Source organism: Tenrec ecaudatus, chromosome 7 (assembly GCF_050624435.1).
Source record: "Tenrec ecaudatus isolate mTenEca1 chromosome 7, mTenEca1.hap1, whole genome shotgun sequence".
Lineage (NCBI taxonomy): Eukaryota > Metazoa > Chordata > Mammalia > Afrosoricida > Tenrecidae > Tenrec > Tenrec ecaudatus.
The window spans coordinates 8806674-8826532 of record NC_134536.1 but is presented as its reverse complement, the minus strand read 5'-3'; positions in this window follow the sequence as shown (position 1 = coordinate 8826532).

Below are 19859 nucleotides of genomic sequence, written 5' to 3'. Positions count from 1 at the left end.
CTCCAGTGTCTAGTCTGGGAAAGCAAGCTTGAGCACAGCCACCGAGATGTCTGCTAAAAGCAGAAGTGTGATGTCTGGCGGCAGAGCCTGTCATCTGACTCATTCTTACATATGAATGCTAGTGTGGTCCATGCTGGGCCCCCAGCGCTGCTACAGGGGCACGGTGAATTTCTCTACAGGGAAGCTGGCAAGAGGACTGTGAATCGCAGCCATGTGCTGGGCTAGTGGGATAACACAGCTTGGTAGTTTGTCAAAAATGTCAAACTGACCACCAGCGGATCCAACTATCAGAGGTTTCAGAGCACCAGCCCGCCAAAAGCATGAACACGTTGGCTCTAGGAGACATGTGGTGCAGACAGACGCCTCGCTTAAGGCTCTTTGGTTCCTTGCGCTTTGTGGAGACTGTGATTTCTACCGGTTGAAGGTTTGTGGCCACCCCTTGTTGACCGAGTTGATTTCGCTCCTTTTTGTCGCCCCCATCAGCATGGACTCACTTCATGTCTCTGGGTTACATTTTGGCCTTTGACACAAGATTTCAAACTTGACCCTCATGTGACTGCCACTTATGGATCACACAACTTTTTAGTGCCAAAGAAACCCCCTCTGACAGCTCTCGCTCTTTTTGGCAAAAGCAGCCTTCTTGCAGTGGTCCAGAACTGAACTCAGAATACACCCGAGGTTTCCCTCTGTTCCTTAGAAGCAAGGCTGCAATGTGTTTACGCTGGACACACCACCAGGAAAGACTAATGGCCAGAATAGGGCAGCTTGTCAAGCAGAGGGGCAGCGGAGGGGTGGGCAACTTTCCACAAGATGGATTGCCACAACGGTCGCATCAGTGGACACAAACGTCCCCAGGATGGCGAAGATGGCATCGGAGTGGGCAGCAGCGTTCTGTCACACACCAGGTCACCAGCAGCTGGAGCCAGCTTGATGCTCACCTGGCATCTCTGATGCTCAGGAAGCAGGAGCAAAATGCTTTCTCTTTTGTATTTTTCATGATCCTACAATGACAGCCTTTCACAGCGTGGCTGTCAGATCAGCGGCATCGATGTCAGCTGGAAGTCGGTTAGCAGCCACATCACAGGGCTCACCCCAGATCTCCTGAGTCAGAGGGGGTGGGGGTGGGGCTCAGCTGGCCGGGCCTTGAGAGCCCTCCTGGGGATTCTGTTACACCGTCACGGTGCAGTGCCACGTTCGGCAAATTTGAACAATGACCTTCCTTTGGGATGTCCTAACTCCTGATTTCCCAAAGGATGCATCTCAGAGAAGCCGCACTAGGATGGAATGTTTCATTCAACAGCCTATGTGCAGCTTAGGAAAGACGCGACTATTCTTCAAAATGGGTTGCGTGCTTTCTAGTAGTGTTTCAAAGGTCCCTGACTTGAAGTTTGTTTGTTTTTAAAATTGTTTTATTGGGGGCTCATACAGCTCTTATCACCATCCATCCATCCATCCATCCACCCATCCATCCATCCATCCATCCATCCATCCATCCATCCATCCATCCATGTGTCAAGCACATTTGTTGTCATCATCATTCTCAAAATATTTTCTTTTCTATTTGAGCCCCTGGTGTCAACTCCTGACTTTCCCCACTGCCTCCCCTACCCTCCCCCACTCCCTTCCTACAAAACCCTTGATAATTTATAAATTACTATTATTTTTCATGTCATACTCTGACTGATGTCTCCATTCACCCACTTTTCTGTTGTCCATCCCCCAGGGAGGGGGTTATATATAGATCATTGTGATCAGTTCCCCCTTTCTCTCCCCACCTTCCTCTTCCCCTTTCCCATCCTGGTATTGCTACTCTCATTATTGGTCCTAAGGGGTTTATCTGTCCTGGATTCCCTGTCTTTCCAGCTCTTATCTGTCCCCGTGTACATACTCTGGTCTGGCCATATTTATAAGGTAGAACTGGGATTACAATAGACAGGGGGAGGAAGCATGAAAGAGCTAGAGGAAAGTTGTATGTTTCCACGGTGCTATGCTGCACCCTGACTGGCTGGTCTTGTCCTTGTGACCCTTCTGTGAGGGGGTGCATGACTTAAAGTTTAAACAGGAAGAAGAAAGTCCTAGATGTTTTTTTTTTATATGACACCTTTCCCCCACCCTTTGTAGGTAGATCCCAGGTTGCAAAGAATAGCTCAGGGGCCCTGGTCCTTGACACCCCCCAGAGGGAAGAATAGGACAGAGCAACGATGTTTCTAGAAGACAGACTCCTCCCCTGGTCTGCTGTGAATTTGCTCACGCGCTCTCAGCTCGTGGCATGCATGTCTATTTCCCCACGGGAAGGTGCATGAAACTTGCCAAACTCACGATAGCTTTACCCTGAACCTGCTGTGGGTTCATATGTAGTCCCCCCAAATGGTATGCTGAAGTCCCAACCCCGATTATCTTGGAGCATAAATGTACCTAGAAAAGGGACCTTTGAAAATGCTGTCAGTTACCATGAGGTCACATCGGAGCAGCGTGGGGCTTAACCCAATGCGGCTGTTCTCTATGCAAAGAGGAGAAGAGGCACAGTCACCGAGAGGCACGGAGAGGAAACAGGTGGAGACAGAGGTCGGAGCGATGCCTCTAGTTGCCGAGGAATGCCAAGGATCAACAGGACCACCAGAAGCTGGGAGGGGACCACAGGGGATCACCCCCAGGAGACACTGGGTTCAAATTCCCGTCCTCTAGATCTGTGAGAAAAGGAATGTCTGTCCTTAAATCCACCCCCTTTGTGGGGCTTTCTTTCTGTAGTCCTAAGAAACTGGCTCATCCCCAGCATCGTTGCACCCAGACGTATCATAAAGACATAGAGGATAAATGAGCGCCTGTCTACACCAGCCATCAGAAAAACTACAGCCCCTAAGAAAAGCCCTGCCAAAGGGTACGGGGCTTTGCTTAGAAGGTCAAAGCACACAATGTGTGTGTGTGTGTGTGTGTGTGTGTGTGTGTGTGTGATTGTCGAGTTGATTCTGACTCACAGCAGCAAAGTAGAATTGCTCATAGGGACCCCAAGGCTATAGTCCTTATGGAAGCAGATTGCTACATCATTCAACCTGAGACCAACTGGTGGGTTCAAACCACCAATCTTTGGGTTTGTAGCCCGGCACGTAGTCACTGTGCCACCAGGGATTCTTACCCAATGAGTGCTGATCCCTTAACCCGTGACCAGTCTGTTTAGGCCTCATGGGTGTTCAGATGGAGACCCCTCACCCTTCTCCCTGGGTCTAGAGTTGAGAGGATATGGACGCATTGCCCCAGCTCCGGAGTCGGGCCTACCTTCTGAGACTCCAGAGATTTTCTTAGGAAATACCAAACAAAGCACAGTATCGAAGAAAGAGACCACACAGGGTCAAAGTCACTCGGTATCTGAAACCCAGGAGGAATGAATCTACAGAGACAGGAACTGGATTAATGCTTCCCTGGGGGTACATCAGGGGAGCTGGGGGGAAATGGGAGCTATTAACAAGCAGTAAAAGAATAAAAGAAATGTTCTAAAATGAACTGTGGTAATGGTTGTACAACTCTTCTTGATAGCATTGAACTATTGAATTGTATGATGTGTGGATGATGTCCTAATAAAACTTTATTAAACAATCACAAATGTCCTTCTTTTTAAAATTTCAGCAGGGAGGTAAAAGCCCTGGGTACATCTTTTTTTCACATGACAAATCAAAAAGTACTAAGGTTAAAAAAATAAATTTTAAAAAGGGAATATAAATAAGCCAGAACAAATAGACTTTTCATAGGCATTGCACCAGCACAGGGCTAACTCAACATTTCCCCATAATTCTTTACTTTTTAAAACTTGTTGTTCTGATCTTCACAAACGCAGTGCATGGATTTCATAGACTATTAACAAAGAGCCCCATTTTGTATCCTATTATTAATTTTTTCTTCAAATAAATAATCTGCAGAATACTGTTAAATTTGCTTGATGTTTAGGGCTCCCTGACAGATACTTTTTGGCGTGTGTCTTCATCAAGCAATTTTTCAGGCCAAAATATCATCAGGAAGGAGAGTCATTTTGTTTTGAAAAACAGTGCTTAGGAATACAAATGATAAATAAGGGGATATTCAGGATATAAGACTAATGGGTGAAATAGTCAAAAGTTAAAATAGAGCTTTCACACAAAAACCCAGAAAAGAAGGGCTTGCTCTGGGGTTGCAGGGAGTGAAGGAGGGAACATCAGTAAGCTTAGTTCTGTTGTTGATTGTGCACTCCTACAGAGAATTGAACATTGAATAAGGAAGACCATGGAGGAACCGATGCATTTGAATTGTGGGGCTGGAGAAGAATATTGAAAGTACCACAGACTGCTAAAAGGACACATGAATCTGTCTTGGAAAAAGTGAGGCCAGAGTGCTCCTTGGAGGCAAGGATGGGAAGACTTCATCTTAAATACATTGGACATGTTGTCAGGAGAGACCAGTCCCTGGAGAAGGACATCATGCTTGGCCAAGCGGAGGCGTGGCGATAAAGAGGAAGGATCGACACAGTGGCTGCTTCAATGGGCTTAGGCCCAGGAACAATTGTGCGGCTGGCACAGGACTGTGCAGTGTTTCGGTCTGTTGTGCACGGGGTCACTATGGGCCAGAGCCAACCGAACTGTCCCTAACAATAGCAACAGCAGCCACATGGGGCCCACAGTCTGGGTGCCACCATCAGCACTTACGGAAGCAGTAGTCAAGAAATCAAATGATGCATTGCATTTGGGCAAAAAGCCTCTTTAAATGCCAGAGCAAAGATGTCACTTGGAGGGTGGCGATGCAACTGGCTCAAGCGATAGTATTTTCCATTGCTTCGTATGCATGCAAAAGCTGAACAATGAATTAGAAAGCCCAGAGACGCATCAATGCCTTTGCATTAAAGCGTTGCTTAAGAATATTGAGTGTGCCATGGACTGCCGGAGGAGTGAGCCAATCGGTATCTTTAGAAGGGAGGGTGGAGAGACTTTGTCTCACTACTTAGGACGTGTTATCAAGAGGGATCAGCCCTCAGGGCAGGGCCTTATGCTGATAAAATAGAGAGTCAGCCAACAAGCTGGATGGACCCAGTGACTGCAACAGTGGGCTCAAGCACAGCAAGAGCTGTGAGGACGGTGCCATGAAGAGCGTTGCCTTCTCTTATACAAGAGCTCCCTTTGCGTCTCCACCGAAACACACAATACGTCAGGTGTTTCACTCGGGTTATGAGGATAGGAAAGAGTCCTGGTTCCTAACCTCAAGGAAGGCGTAGCCTGTTTCTTAGAAGCTTGCCATTTCCATTTTCCAACTCATTCCCTGCTTGCAACCTGCATGGCTCAGTCCTAACTGTTGGAGTCCAAGTTTGGTGCTTCTGGAAATGTTTGATGGCTCCTCCTCGGGAAGTTTGCATCCCACCTGCAGGAAATGTTGTCTGGAGTGCCCCCTTGTGCTGGGGTGTAGCCAGGAGGGGTGCTATTAAGTCACTAGGAATAGATCACGGGCCATTTCGCTCAATAATAATGAGCAAGTTCTCTCTATTGGACAGCATGTTGGTGTGACCCATCAATGGAGAATCAGTTCGATGACAACCAGTCACTCAATTATTTTGTCACCTGCTCTCATCACGTGCAAGTTTATGAGAGGCTTCCAGAAGACCCTGACAACTGGAATGAAAGATAGTGGAATTCTTACATGAAACTTTTGGGAGCCCTCTCGCTTGCGCGTTTTTGTGTTGTTTTTCCACCTTGCTCTGGTGAAGGGTCAGTATCAATGCCTTGCCTCGTGGGCGCCTCATGTGTTAACAGATAACATCCAAGGGCAGAGGACAGCAAGGCCGGTGGTGCCTCAAGTCTGACTCACCGAAGGCAGAGCTGGGGCCTGTGGCAGGGAGTCCACCCACGGTGTCGAGCAAAGCAGACTGTATCCCACCCTCTGTTGGGTTTGTGAATTCATGCCCCGCTGGAATGGAAACTCCAGGGGGTTCTCATCACACAGGGGTGGGCTGCTCCGGGCGACACACAAGGAGAAAAACATGAGCACCTTTCTGACCACGTTCATTGGGACGGAAACTCCCGCCTTCTCGGGCAAGATGGTTCAAGTTCAGGAAGAATGGTCAAAGAGGAAATTACATTTTTTTTTGGTGGTTATTTTTCTTCCTTCTCATTTTAAACGCTTCTTAATGTGCCAACAGCTCGGGGCTTTGCTTCCTGACACGAGAGCCACTTCGTTCCTGTTTTCACTAATTGGAGGCATTTCAAATAAAATGTCAGAGTGTTGGAGAGTCCTGTCTCTTACATCCTCCTGCCCCGCCCTTCAGCAGAAGCGGGGGAGTTCTGTGGAGAACTAAGAAATCCGAGAGCAGAGAGGGTGTTTGTGTGAAGTCCAAAAACACGGATTGATTTACAAACGCAACAGCGTGTGCTGCAGAGTCTGTCTCAGACCGCACGCGAAGAGCCTTTGTCCAAATGAGGAGAACAGACCTTGGTTTTTGAAGGCAACCAGAGGGGAGACGTGCCCACCAGCTTCTCCAAGAAGGGCCTGGAGCCAGCCTCCTGCTGCCTGGGGGATGGAGAACAAGGGAAAAGGAAGGAAACTTGAAAAGTACCCAGCCACAGACAGGGAGACGCTGCTAACGTCATGTCCCACAGTGGGAGCTGCCCGTGGTAGTGGACCCAGGAAAATGTCCCGCGTGGCCGTCAGTGAGTTCCACAGGCAGAATTCCACACAAGGAGATTGAGGGGAATGTGACCATGTCCCACCAAGAGCCCCTGAGGGACATCTTCCTCTTCACATTTAAAATGTGTTAGCTTTGACTTGGCTCTCGTGATACAGTGAGTTGAAAAACAAAAATTGAAGAAGATTCAAAGAGCTGCCACAGAATTTCAGCCATGATCGCTGGACAGAAAGATTGATCGATGTGACGCAGGGGCCGTTGGATGAGAAGAATCGTGCATATTTTCAGTGCTGCTTTTTCTCAGTGGGGACTTCTCCGAATATGGAAGCCACTCCTGCCTCTCAGAAAGAATGCTATGTCCGGGGACACCCCGTCACGTTGTCCTGGCTCTCTTCTCTGTCCGTGAAGGGTCCAGCTGGCTAGGGAGATGCTGGCAGCGTGGAGAGGGCTCTGCATTTTTCCAGGGATCGTGCCTGCTGCTCCCTAACTGGTCTGCAGGGTCCTAGGGATGAATTGAAGAATAGGGATCTTGTCCCAACTCCTGGCCAAACTGAAGTTGAGAGCGATCACTTGCTTAGTTCTTACAAACGTGTCATGAACACCTATCTGTATGAGACTCTTCTGTGTGGTCGATTTCTGGGCACAAAATGACACAACCCTTTTACAGTCAGCAGACTGACCTTTCGTAGTGATCAAAATATTTGCCTATAGCCTGCAGACCGTGACAGTCACACCAGGTTGAAAATGAGCTCCCTGGGGATTTCCGTGCAGTGGGCTGTGTCCTGTGTCGCTCTCTCTGTCTTATTAAAGTCGATGTCCTCTCCAGAAAGGCTGGCACGCAGTAGGCATTCACGGAAGGCTTGTTGAGGAAATGATTGCAGGTTGGGGCCACCAGGGAGAGTAAAGCACGCTTGGCTAGGACTTTGGGCTAATGGTACTGAAGATGATCTTCCCATGGCAATTGCCCCATTGGTTTGGCTCAACCGGGCATTAGCTCAAAGAGGTAGGATAGAGAGACCGAAGTTGGATCATCTTCTGGTTTCTAGAACTTTTTTTTTGTCAGTATATCTTTATTTTCATATACTAGTAGAGTAGGATAATAAATACAAGATGTTCAATATAACTTTCCCTACCAAGATGGGGAGGGAATATATATATATGTATATGTATATATATATATATACATATACATATATATATATTTCCCACATAGTAACTAAGACTAGATTTCTCTCTGGTCCATCTTGGAAGACCTACTTCTCGGTGGTACCCAGGAGAGGCGGGTGGGGTGTCTATCCAGGCTGCCACCCAGAGGGGCGAGTCTGGGAGACTTGTAAAGAGCTCCTGCGTGTGCTTTGGGTGGTGGGGAATGGTGGCCATCGCCTCTGGACAATGCTGCTGCTGCGGGTCGCCTCCTGCTCTTTGCCACAGGAGTGGGGAGGAGCTCCTTGTCTGAAGCCGCAGGCAGGGTCAGGTTACTGAAGAACCAGTCTCTTCCAGGTGTTGGTATCAGCTGCCATTGAGTTGGTCCTGCTTCGTGGCCATTCCTTGTAGAATAGGATAGAATGGCTCCGTGGGCCTTCTTTGGCTGTCCTCCTGACGGAAGCGGATCAACACATCTTTCCTCTGTGTTGGGGGGTTTGAACTACCAGCCTTTTGGTCAGCCCCCATGTGCAAACTGCTCAGTCGCCTGCATTCCTGAAGCTCTCGCCGAGGATCAGGAGGTCCTGTGCTCAAATCTTCAGGTACCATTTGAAGACAGTGTGTGTGCAGAGACAGGCTTGAAAATAACTTTCCACCACTTCTTTCTCACAGCTACTGTTTCCTATTGTAACACGTAAAAACAACTTTTCTCTTTAGAGGAAGAGAATTATACTCACTCACACACTGACTGCCATTGAGTCTACTCTGACTCATACAGCATAGAACTGCCCCAGTGGGTTTCTGAGACTGTAATTTTTTTTTATGGGAGCTTAAAGCCTTACTTTTCTTTTGTGGAGTGACTGGTATTTGCGAACTGCTAACGTTTCGTTCGGTGAGCAGTCTGGTGAATAAGAATGAATTTTTCCTTATGAAATCTCCAGGCCTCTCGATGGGTTTGTCTGCTTGTGGCAATGGTTGTGAAGGAGGATGCGTAACTCTTGCCTGTTGAGTCCATTTTCAGCTCACGTCAACCCTGTAGAACTGTTCCAGAGGGTGGGTGGTGCCGTGGGCTTCGAGTTGGGCTGCAAGGTCAGTGGTTCAAACCCATCTGTTGCGCTTAGGGGGGAAGACAAAGCTTTCTACTCCTCTCTGCTGTCACTTCCCACGCCCCACCCCCCATGGAGAGTTACAGTCTCAGACACCCACGGGGGCAGTTCTACTCTGTCCTATAGGGTCGCAATGAGTTGGAATAGACTATGGCAGTGAGGTGTTTTCCCTTTTTGGGGTTTTAATCTTTATAGAAGCCAACTGTCACATCATTCACTTCTTTCTCTCACAAGGTGGCTTTGAACCACTAACCTTTTCAATTAGCAGCTAGTGCTTACCTACTGAAACCACCAGGACTCCTGGGAGCCAGGGCAGTGGTTCCCCAAACTGGCTACATGTCAGAGGCCTCTGTGACCTTCACTGACACCAGGGCCCTACCTGGTCACCAGATGAATTTATTCAGAATCCTTGGACCAGTGTTTTTAAACTCTCAGTAAGCTCCTGTGCTGAGAAGCACTGTTAGCGCATTAGAGGTCTCAGATGTAAAAGTTTTGAGAAGAAACTAGCAAGGCCAAAAGTCTCTTTGTAATTGGAACAAGCGTGATAAATAGTTCATATTCTCATAGCTCAGGAGCTACCAAAGGGATTTTTTTCTCTTCTGAACTTTCCATCATAAAATACAACCAATTGGTAGTGAAAACAATGATAAGACAATTCAATAGAAAGTCGAATTTTCCAGAGAGTTTTTGGGCAAGTGAAAAGAAAAAGAAAAAAAATAGTAGTTTTGAAAAAAACCCAAAAAAGGCTTTTACAGGAATTTTATTTCAAGTGCGCTCACACTGCTTCATCTCAAAGCTGGGTAAAAGAGCACTTACAAAAAGCCCCACCCCCGGCTCTTGCTAAGAAGGCGCAGTATCGGTTGCTGGAGAAGCCCGTGACAGAGTTCTCTCGGCCTGACTCAGTGTGGGTTTTGAGGAAGAAATGAGCAAATTTGTAACAGTCAGAGCACAAGTGGGTGACTGACTGAGTGACTCGCTGAAGACTGGTGTCCCGCTCGGACTCATCTCGCAAACGTGGTTTTCTGAAGGCTGCGCGCACCGCGCTCTCACTGCGGGCAAAAGAACGGGCCTCTTCAGGCGGCGAGGGAGCACTCTGTTCTAGTCTGAAGTGCTTTCCGCTGATGAGTGTGACACTGCCTTGCACGCTCACCCTGCGCTCTCTGTTGTGTCGGGGGGGTGCTGTCCGGGGCCGGGGTGGTGGAGGAGTGGCGGCCCATGGCAACCTTACAGGACAGAGCAGGTTTCCCAGCGAATCTCTCCGGGAGCAGGAGGTTGTCTGCCAGAGGAGGAGGTGACTCCACCTGCGGTGATAGACCAGCTATCCCGCATCAAGCTGCATCTGAAATGAGGCGTGCGGAAGAAAGGAAGAAAAGAGAGACATGTACAAAGTATGGGATTGGGAGGACAACAGTCTGATGGACTGAAGTCCCAAGTATATTCAAAGCTTGGTTTTTATACTCTTCTTACAAGGGAATGGTTACAAAACAAACATCAAAGAACTTGCTTTTAAAAAACATTCCTAAAAAAACAAAACAAAACAAAACAAATCATTCCTAACCTCTTATCTATGCAAACGTTACTTAACTAGTCACACTCTCTTAACATTTGAATAATAAAAGCACTATGTTCTAAGATAAGCACATGGGCAAGATTCAAAGGAATCTTAAAGAGGTCGTAAATAAGTTATCTCGCAATGTTTTCAGAGGCAAGGCCATAAAGAACCGAGTTATATTGCAATGCTTTTGTCTGCAAAGACACAGAGGCACAGGGGACTAATTGGTCACCCACCAAGGAAAACCTGGACCGTCAGGCGACCCTCCTCCTACATCCACCATCAGCCTTTCGGTCAGCAGGCAAGCTCTTAACCTTGTGTCACCAGAGCGTCTCATTTGACACCAGTCCCTGACGCCCATGACCTTGATGGCAACAGCGTCCCACTCACTATGGATTAGGGACGGGGCAGATTCCCCAGGGGACTAACACCCAAACCAAACTCATTACCGACTCACAGCAGCGCCCTGAAACTGTTGACGGGAGTTGCAAGCCCAGGATTCCTCCCTCAGGGCTGCTGGCGGCTGCAAACTGCCCACCTTGCAGATCGCAGCCCAACGCGTAACCGCGCCACCACCAGGGCGCCTCCGGAGGGGACAGCCGAGGCCTTTCCTGATGAGATTACATCTTGCATTTCCATCCTTTCTCTCCACGCAGGGCGCTTCCGTGGCAGAGTTCCTCCCTTCCTTCTGGAAGGTCCAGATCCCAGGCTTGCTCCACGCACCTCAAGCGCAGACACTGCCCGTCTGTCGGTGGACACTCCTGTGTGGCTGTGATGCTGAACAGGTTTCAGTGGAGCGTCCGGACTAAAACAGATGAGGAAGAAAGGCCTGGCGATCTCATTCTAAATATTAGTCAAGGGAAACCTTGTAGATCATAATGGTTCAGTCTGCAGCCCAGCATGGGGACGGCACTGGACTGGGGAGCATTTCGCTCTCAATTATTCGGTTTGCCAGACATTGGGACTGACCTGGTGGCAGCTCACAGCAACTGCAACCCAGTGTCCCTCTGCTTTTTGAAAGCCAGCGTTCCTAAAAGGAGTCCTGGTGCATCATGGGTTATGCGTTGGCTGCTAACTGCAAGGTCAGCAGTTAGAAACCACCAGACCCTCTGCGGAATAAGGACTTTCTACTCGGTAACAGTGACAGTACAGCCCGTTGTACCTTGTCGTAGAGGACAGCTATGAGTCAGAATTGACTTGGTGGTAGTGAGTTTGGTTAGGGGTTCCTCCAAGAGTTGCTACTCAAGAAACTCATCGACAAATGAGAGTCCAAAGAAACCTTGCCTAAGTTTCTACCATCCCAGGTCCTCCTTCCGGTAGACTGCGCTCTCTGCTGAGCGTTTTATAGACTTTATTCAGAGGTGGGATTGCTACTCCCTTCTAAATGAAAAATTCAGGGAATATGTGTAGTCTCTGACTATTTCAGGGCTTAATACTTTTCTCTCTCAGACTGTCTCATGATGTTAAGATGCAGAAGGGTGTCTATTCCTGGGGCTGCCCAGCAGGGCAGCCTGGCTTTGGGCACCACTGGCCACTGGGGTATCTTTGGCTGAACATAAGCATTTGCAAGGGACTCAGAACAGAGCAACTCAGGGCTGGGCCGAGTAGACTTGATCTCAAGCAGTAGATGAGAAGGGCATTCCTCATTCAGCATTTCTGTTGTGTCGCCTGCTCCTCACTGAGCCATGGCGATGGCAGTGAGTGTGACGGGGGCCACTTGTGGGAGAATGAGGATGCTAGAGAGACCCGGGCACCAGGGTGGTTGGGTGATCTGCTTGTGGCTCCTATGTGAATAGTGCTTTTGTGTCTGTGTCCCTCCAGTGGATGTCCTTTCCACTCCTCTCTGAAAATCCAGCCTTGCTGCCCTACAAGGCCTAGTCCAGATGCTATCTACCGCTCTCCTCAACTTGAACCTAGTTACCTCTTGTGAGTTGAATCGGACCTTCCCCAAAGATGTGGTCATTTGACCTTTGGAAAAAGGGCCTTTGCAGATGTAATTAAGATAAGGCTTGTAAAATGAGATCATCTTGGAGTAGGTTGTTCTTGTTAGATGCTGTCTTGGTTCTCTTGTGTGGCTACAACAGAAAAACCACAACCTGATGACTTTAACAAGTATAGATTTATTCTTCCATAGTTTAGGAAGCTAGAAATCCAAATTCAGAGTGCGGGCTCCAGGGGAAAGCTTTCTCTGGTTGGCTCTGGAGGAAGGTCTTTGTGCTCTGTTAGTATTGCTGGATCAGGCATTCCTGGGATATCTCCGTGCAGCAATCATTCCTGGGTCTAGGAGTTTCCCTGCACAGGGACCCAGGGTCCATAGGATGTACTCCAGTCTCGGTTCTTCTTTATTGGTGATAGTAGGTCCTTCTGATCTCTGCTTAGTTGCTCACTCCTTTTAAACCTTAAAAGAGATAGATTCAAGTTACAACCTAATCCTATAGCTTGTATTCTGCCTCATTAATATAATTGCCTCCAGTCCTGCTTCATCAGCCTCATGGATGTGAGGATTTACAGCATGGAGGATAATTACATCATATTGCAACACGAAGGATAACATATTACTGAAAATTTTGGCCTAGCTACGTGGTCACACATTTTAGGGGGACACAACTCAATCCATAACAGGTGCCATTAAGTTTGGTTTTGACTCAGTGAGATTAAGTGCAACAGAAGAAAACACTGCTAGCCTTGGGGCCATCATCACCATCATTGCTATGTTTGAGCACATTGTTGCAGTCACTGTGTTGATCCATCTCTAAATCCAATGACACTTGTCCTCAAAAGAGATCACATGGGAAGACCCACAGATATACAGAGGAGAAGACCATATGAAGATGGAGGCAAAGATGGGAGAGATGCATCTATAAGCTAAGGGCTGCGTGCCACTATCAGTACCAGGAGATTAACAGAACCTCCATCCTTGAATGTGGACTTCTGGTTTCCAGAATGAGATAGACTCTCTCTGTTGACTCTGACATTACGTGGTCATCTTCCCTCTATGTGTCTCTCCGTCTCTTCTCTTTCATAAGAACACCAATCATATAGAAATGAGGACTCACTGCACTCTGGTCTGACCTTATATTGACCCAACTGATAATATCTTCAGAGACCCAATTGCCAAATGAGGTCATGTTCATAGGTACAGAGGTTAGGGCTTCAAGTCAACCCAAATAGTCTTCATCTAGCTTGTCACCCTCGCTTTATCTTTTATATTCACCCTATCTTCCCATCCCCTACACTCCCACTGCCACCCAGGGATACTTAATTGCTGGTAGGTCAACTGGCAGACTGACTGCAACCCTCCCCTGAGACCTGCACTGGCTGTTTCCTCCCCTGGGATCTTCTCCTATGCCTCTGGTTTGGAAAGTTCCCTCTCTTGGTGCATGGGTCTACCGTGGCTCTGTGCTGGAGCATAACAAGCACCATCTAATTCAGACCTGATGGCAACATGGCACCCGGATGTCTATTTTCATACAAGAGCTGTGTTGTATGCTGGTTTGCTTACTTCGATTGTAAAGGAATCACCTGGGGAAACCAGAAAAAGCAGTGACATGGCTTCATGACATCCCAGTGACTGTGACCTCAGTGGGAGGTCGCATGACAGCCTGGTCAGCATGAATGAAGATGATGGAGGACCGCTTGGTCACCTGATATTGCAGAGGTAGGACTTCCCACATTAGTAAGTCAAGTAAGTTTTTGTAACTCAGAGCGAATCCTCTGGAAACAACTCCTCCTTCCCCCCAATTTCTGACACCCAGTTTGTAAGACTGCTACTCCTGTGACAGCAGGGCCATCTGGGTCAGAAGGATGTGACTGATTCTTCTACATCAAATGCTGAGAGTGTACGTGACTCCAGCCCACTTCACCATCGTCGCTGCTGTTATTCCCTGATTACTCTGCTAAGGAGTGTGTTGAAAACGTTCCTTGGTATATGAGCTGATCCTGGCCAGTCAATAGAACCACAACCATCTACTACGATGACAAAGTAAAAACTGGTTTTTTCCCTAGAATATTGCAGCAAGCAGGGGAAGGTGACACAGCCCCAGCCACTTCCTTCCTGAGCCCCAAATCTGTGGCTCACAAGACCGAGTTTCCAAATCACACGGATATTCGGTGAGTATCTGAGACCTTCTTTGTGGCTTCTTAGTTACAGGTCTTGTCTCTCCGTGGATGGAAAGCACACTGCCTTTTGGCTCCTTCTTTTTTTTTTTACATATGTAAATATATTTATATATTATGGGGAAATAGATTTATGTACATATATTTATAGGTTTATTATTATTATTATTATTTTACATTTTATTATCTGCTCTACAAGAGAAAACTGGGTCCACCCTGGGTCATGAAGCAATTTGCCTGAACTGTTTGAAGCAAGGGAGAAGGTGGTTGGCCGGTTTTGAAAGCCACCCCTCAATACTTCCTTGAGATCAGGGACTCTGGGGCACAATTCCAACCTTACCAATAGTGCTGTCAATGTAGGCCCTCTTCACTGACCTGGATTGTCCCCACCAAGAAACATACGTCAGCAGCCACCATTAGGACCAAACATCTGCTAAGTGCTAGGAATTCCGTGTTAGTAGCCTTAGTGTGTCCTGCTCCAAATCTCCATAGGCAACATGACGTTCGGCGATTTATTACGGACTTGCTTCCAGAGGGGCCATCTGTTTCTGCCTTTCTCCTAACCTCCGGTGGTTGCAGCCAGTCCTGGATGCTCCTGGGCTTGTAGCTCTACCACTCCAATTGCCACAGGGCCTCTGTGTCTGTGTTTGTGTCTCCTCTTTCATATTGGCTCAGGATCCTCTCAACTTCAGTTTGACCTCACGCTCGCTGATAACGTCCTCAAAGACCATATTCCAAAGAAGGTCACTTCCACATGTTCATGCATTCTTCCTCAAAATCGTGTCTAGTGGGAAGAGATACTTCCTTTCTGCAGGTGAGAAAATCGAGGCTCCAAAATGCTGGGGATTTTGCCAGAGGAAAACAGGTAGGCAGATCCAGACCCACGATTCCCACGTAACTCTTCTTAGCCATCTCTGAGCCTGGAAAGACCCGAGTTTGAGTGGACTGGCCAGGCAGAGAAGGACCTGGTTGATGAAGGACTTTGAGAAGGTCCCAAAATGGAGCAGCAAGGTCCCCAGGGAATGCTGAAGGTAGACTTTGGGGTCAGGGCGTGGTGCCCCAGACTGGACTGGAAAATACTCCTAAAGGCCAACAAACGATCCTTGAACTAACTATAAGCATTTTTTCTTGTGTTTTGTTTTATTCTTTGTCAGTGGTTTGTTGTTTTGTTGTATATAATTGTTTGGTTTTGCTCTGTCTTGTTTTTGTGCATGTTATTATCTCCACAGCTCTGTCTAGATAAGATAGTCTGGATGAACAATCTGGAGGAGAAAACAATGGGACCAACAGTTCCGGGGAAACATGGGATAAGGGGAGGTGGGGGGAAAGGAAGTGGTATTAACAAACCCAAGGACAAGGGAACAACAAGCGATCCAAATTGGTAGTGAGGTGGGTATGGGAGACCTGGTAGGGCATGATCAAGGGTAATGTAATGAAGAGGTATTGCTGAAACCCAGGTGGGGACGGAGCATGATAGTGGAACAGGAGGAAATCAAGGGGAATAGAGGAAGAACTGGGAGGCAAAGGGCATTTATAGAGGTCTAGATAAAGACATGTACATATGCAAATATACTTATACATGAGGATGGGGAAATAGATCTATATGCCTATATTTATAGGTTTAGTGTTAAAGCAGCAGAAGGACATTGGGCCTTCACTCAAGTACTCCCTCAATGTAAGAATACTTTATTCTACTAAATTGGCATTCTATGATGCTCACCCTCCCGACACAACTGCCGAAGACAAAGCGGGTGAATAAGCAAATGTGGTGAAGAAGCTGATAGTGCCTGGCTATCAAAAGATATAGCGTCTGGGGTCTTAAAGGCTTGAAGATAAACAAGCGGCCATCTAGCTCAGAAAAAACAAAGCCCACATGGAAGAACACACCAGCCTGTGTGATCACGGGGTGCTGAAGGGATCAGTTATCAGGCATCAAAAACCAAAAAATCATGTCATTGGGTGCACTCCTCCATCATATGATTGCTGAGGACAAAAGGGTGCATAAGCAAATGTGATGAAGAAAGCTGATGGTGCCCGGCTATCAAAAGGTATAGCATCTGGGGTCTTAAAGGCTTGAAGATAAATAAGCGGCTATCTAGCTCAGAAGCAACAAAACATGGAAGAAGCACACCAGCCTGTGCGATCACGAGGTGTCGAAGGGAAAAGAGATAAGGCATCATCTGAACAAAATAATCTTACCATAGTGAATGAAGGGGGAGTGTGGAGTGGAGACCCAAAGCCCATTTGTTGGCCATTGGAGATCCCCTTGCAGAGGGGTCTAGGGGAGGAGATGAGCCAGTCAAGGTGTGATGTAGCAACGATGAAAAATACAACTTTCCTCTAGTTCCTAGATGCTTCCTCCCCCCGACCCCTGCCACTATCATGATCCGAATTCTACCTTGCAAGTCTGGCTAGACCAGAGGATGTACACTGGTACAGGTAGGAACTGGAAACACAGGGAATCCAGGGTGGATGATACCTTCAGGACCAGTTGTGTGAGTGCGATACTGGGAGGGTAGAGGGAGAGTGGGTTGGAAAGAGGGAACCGATTACAAGGATCTACATGTGACCTCCTCCCTGGGGGATGGACAACAGAAAAGTGGGTGAAGGGAGACATCAGACAGGGAAGGATATGACAAAATAATAATTTATAAATTATCAAGGGTTCGTGAGGGAGGGGGTAGCGGGGAGAAGGGGAAAAATGAGGACCTCATACCAGGGGCTTAAGTGGAGAGCAAAAGCTTTGAGAATGATGAGGGCAATGAATGTACAGATGTGCTTTACACAATTGATGTATGTATGGATTGTGATAAGAGTTGTATGAGCCCCTAATAAAATGATTTAAAAAAAAGAAGAAGAAGGTCCCAAGTGCAAGATTTCTTCAGAGGTGCCCGACATTCCTTAGCTAGAATTGCTGTTTTCAGTTACCGTGTGCTTACAAAGCGGGGGCTGATGTAACACCAGGGGTCAAGTTGCTCACATGTGTCGTGAAATCACCCTGGCTCGTGCTGGTGAATCAAGAGCGTAGGTGAACTTGTGTGGATAGGGGGAGGAAGAAAGGACAGCATAGACCTGCCCCACAGAGTTTCCAAGGCTGAAATCTTTATGGAAGCAGACTGCCAAACCTCTGTCCAATGGAGTGGCCGGTGGGTTCAAACTATGGACCTTTTGGTTAGCAGCAAAGGGCTTCAGCTCTGGGACACTCAATTCACTTCCCCAAGGGTCCATAGGTTGCTCTGCTGGACCAGGTCCTGGACAAACAGCAGTCAGTGGGCTGGTGGACTGTAGTTTGGTGCAGACAGAAGACAGAATGAGCCCCGTGCTCTGTGTGGGTAGTGAGGTTCCCAGGAGCTAGGGAATGGCCCCATGTAGAAGGGACACGTGTAGAACTTGGTGCTGTTGGCCTTGCTGACATGACAACCATCCCCCACGCAGAGAATGACATTAACAATGCCTGCCTGTATATCACCATTATCTTCACACTTCCCACGCACCTGGGCCCTGTGCTCTACTGGGGGCTTCTAGAGCCATGATGTAGCAAAGAGACAAATGTGGCATCTCAACTTTGCTTTCATGAGAAGCCCGGGGTTGCTCTGAGTCCCTTGGGTGGCATCAACAGTTCACGTGTTGGGTTGTTACCTGACAGACCAGAGGTTCAAGTCCACCATAAGTTCTCTCAGAAAGAAAGACCTGGCAATGTATCTCTGAAAGGTCAGCTAGAATTGACTCAAGAGCAACTTGTGTTCCACAATCTTTGTGTTGCTCTGAATCTCCTCGTGAAAAATGGGGTTAGGGAGCAGACTTTGTACCTGGACTGGACTTAAGTGAGAGTCATAAAGATGCTTTGTTGTTGTTGTTGTTAGTTGCGATCAAGTCCGTTTTGACTCAAAATGACCCCATGCACAACAGAAGGAAACACTGCCCGGTCCTGCACTGTGCTCACAATTGTTGCTGATTGAGCCCATCGGTGCAGCTACTGTGCCAATCCATCTCGGTGAGGACCTTCCTCTGTTTTTGCTGCCCCTCCACTACAAAAGCATGTTGTCCTTTTCCAGGGGCTGGTCTTTCCTGCGAACATTGGCCCAAGTACATGAGAAAGTCTCGCCATCCTTGCCTCTAAGGAGGGTTTGGCTACAGACCCGTTTGTTCTTTTGGCAGCAATGATGCTTTCAGTATTCTTTGCCAACACCGTAGTTCAAATGCACTGAGCTTTCCTCGGTCTTCCTTATGCAAACAGATACTTTCAAGACATGAAATGCTATTATCTGTGTAACCGACCTTTATAGGGAAATAAAACTAATTGTTAGCCCCAGTCCTGGAATTGGTAGTGAATTACCCAAAAATCCATGGTTTCTCTTCCTTTTGTATCTTTGCACACAGCCTACTTCTTCTATTTCTTACTAGCAAGTCTTCTGGTTGATATTCAGGGAAGAGAAAACATAATTGATGAGGTGGCCATCTGCTAATGTGAGTGCAGATGCCTTGGTCAACTCTCTAGAAGACATGACTTTCTCCACGGCTTGCTGTGACAATTGTTAGCTGATGGAGAAACCAGGGCCTTCCTACAGATGCCGGTGCTGTTCGCCCGCATTTGAACCTGGTGCACTCAGAGGTCAAAGAGAAGGTGAGAGAATTTCCTCCTGGGCAATGAGATCCTGCTCTCTATCCTCATACTTCTCCTCCTCTTTGGTACAGAATGTGGCCTTAAGTCAGAAATACAGCTTGACAAACCCCAAAAGAGAGAAAACAAGAGTTTGGTTTCTATCCTCCTTATGATGAGTAGAATGGAGCCGAAAAAAGAGCAATGGGGAGTGGGAAAGAGAGAGAGAGAGAGAGAGAGAGAGAGAGAGAGAGAGAGAGAGAGAGAGAGAGAGAGAGAGAGAGAGAGAGAGAAATTCTATTTATTCTCAGTCTACTTTCAAAGCATCTCAAGGGGCAACTCCAACCCAAAGCAGGTATATTTCTGAGTGTAAAGGAACTACTCCAAGTTAAGCCAACCCGCTCATGAGAAAAATCCATGACCATCAAGTCTATTCCAACTCATAGTGACGCTATATAATGTTTCTGAGGCTTTGTAAATCTTTGTGTATGCGTGTATGTGTATGCGTGTGTGTCTCTTTCTTCTTTTGGGGGCTTTGTGAATCTCTTTGTAAGGCTTTGTGAGGCAGAGAATCTCATCTTTCTCTCAGGGAGCAGCTAGTGGATTTGAACCATCAACCTTGTGATTAGCAGTCTTCCTCAACTGGCTTAGATTTGGAAACTTGATCCTCTTGGCTTCAATCTGAACCAGAGCTGTCATTTCATGAGC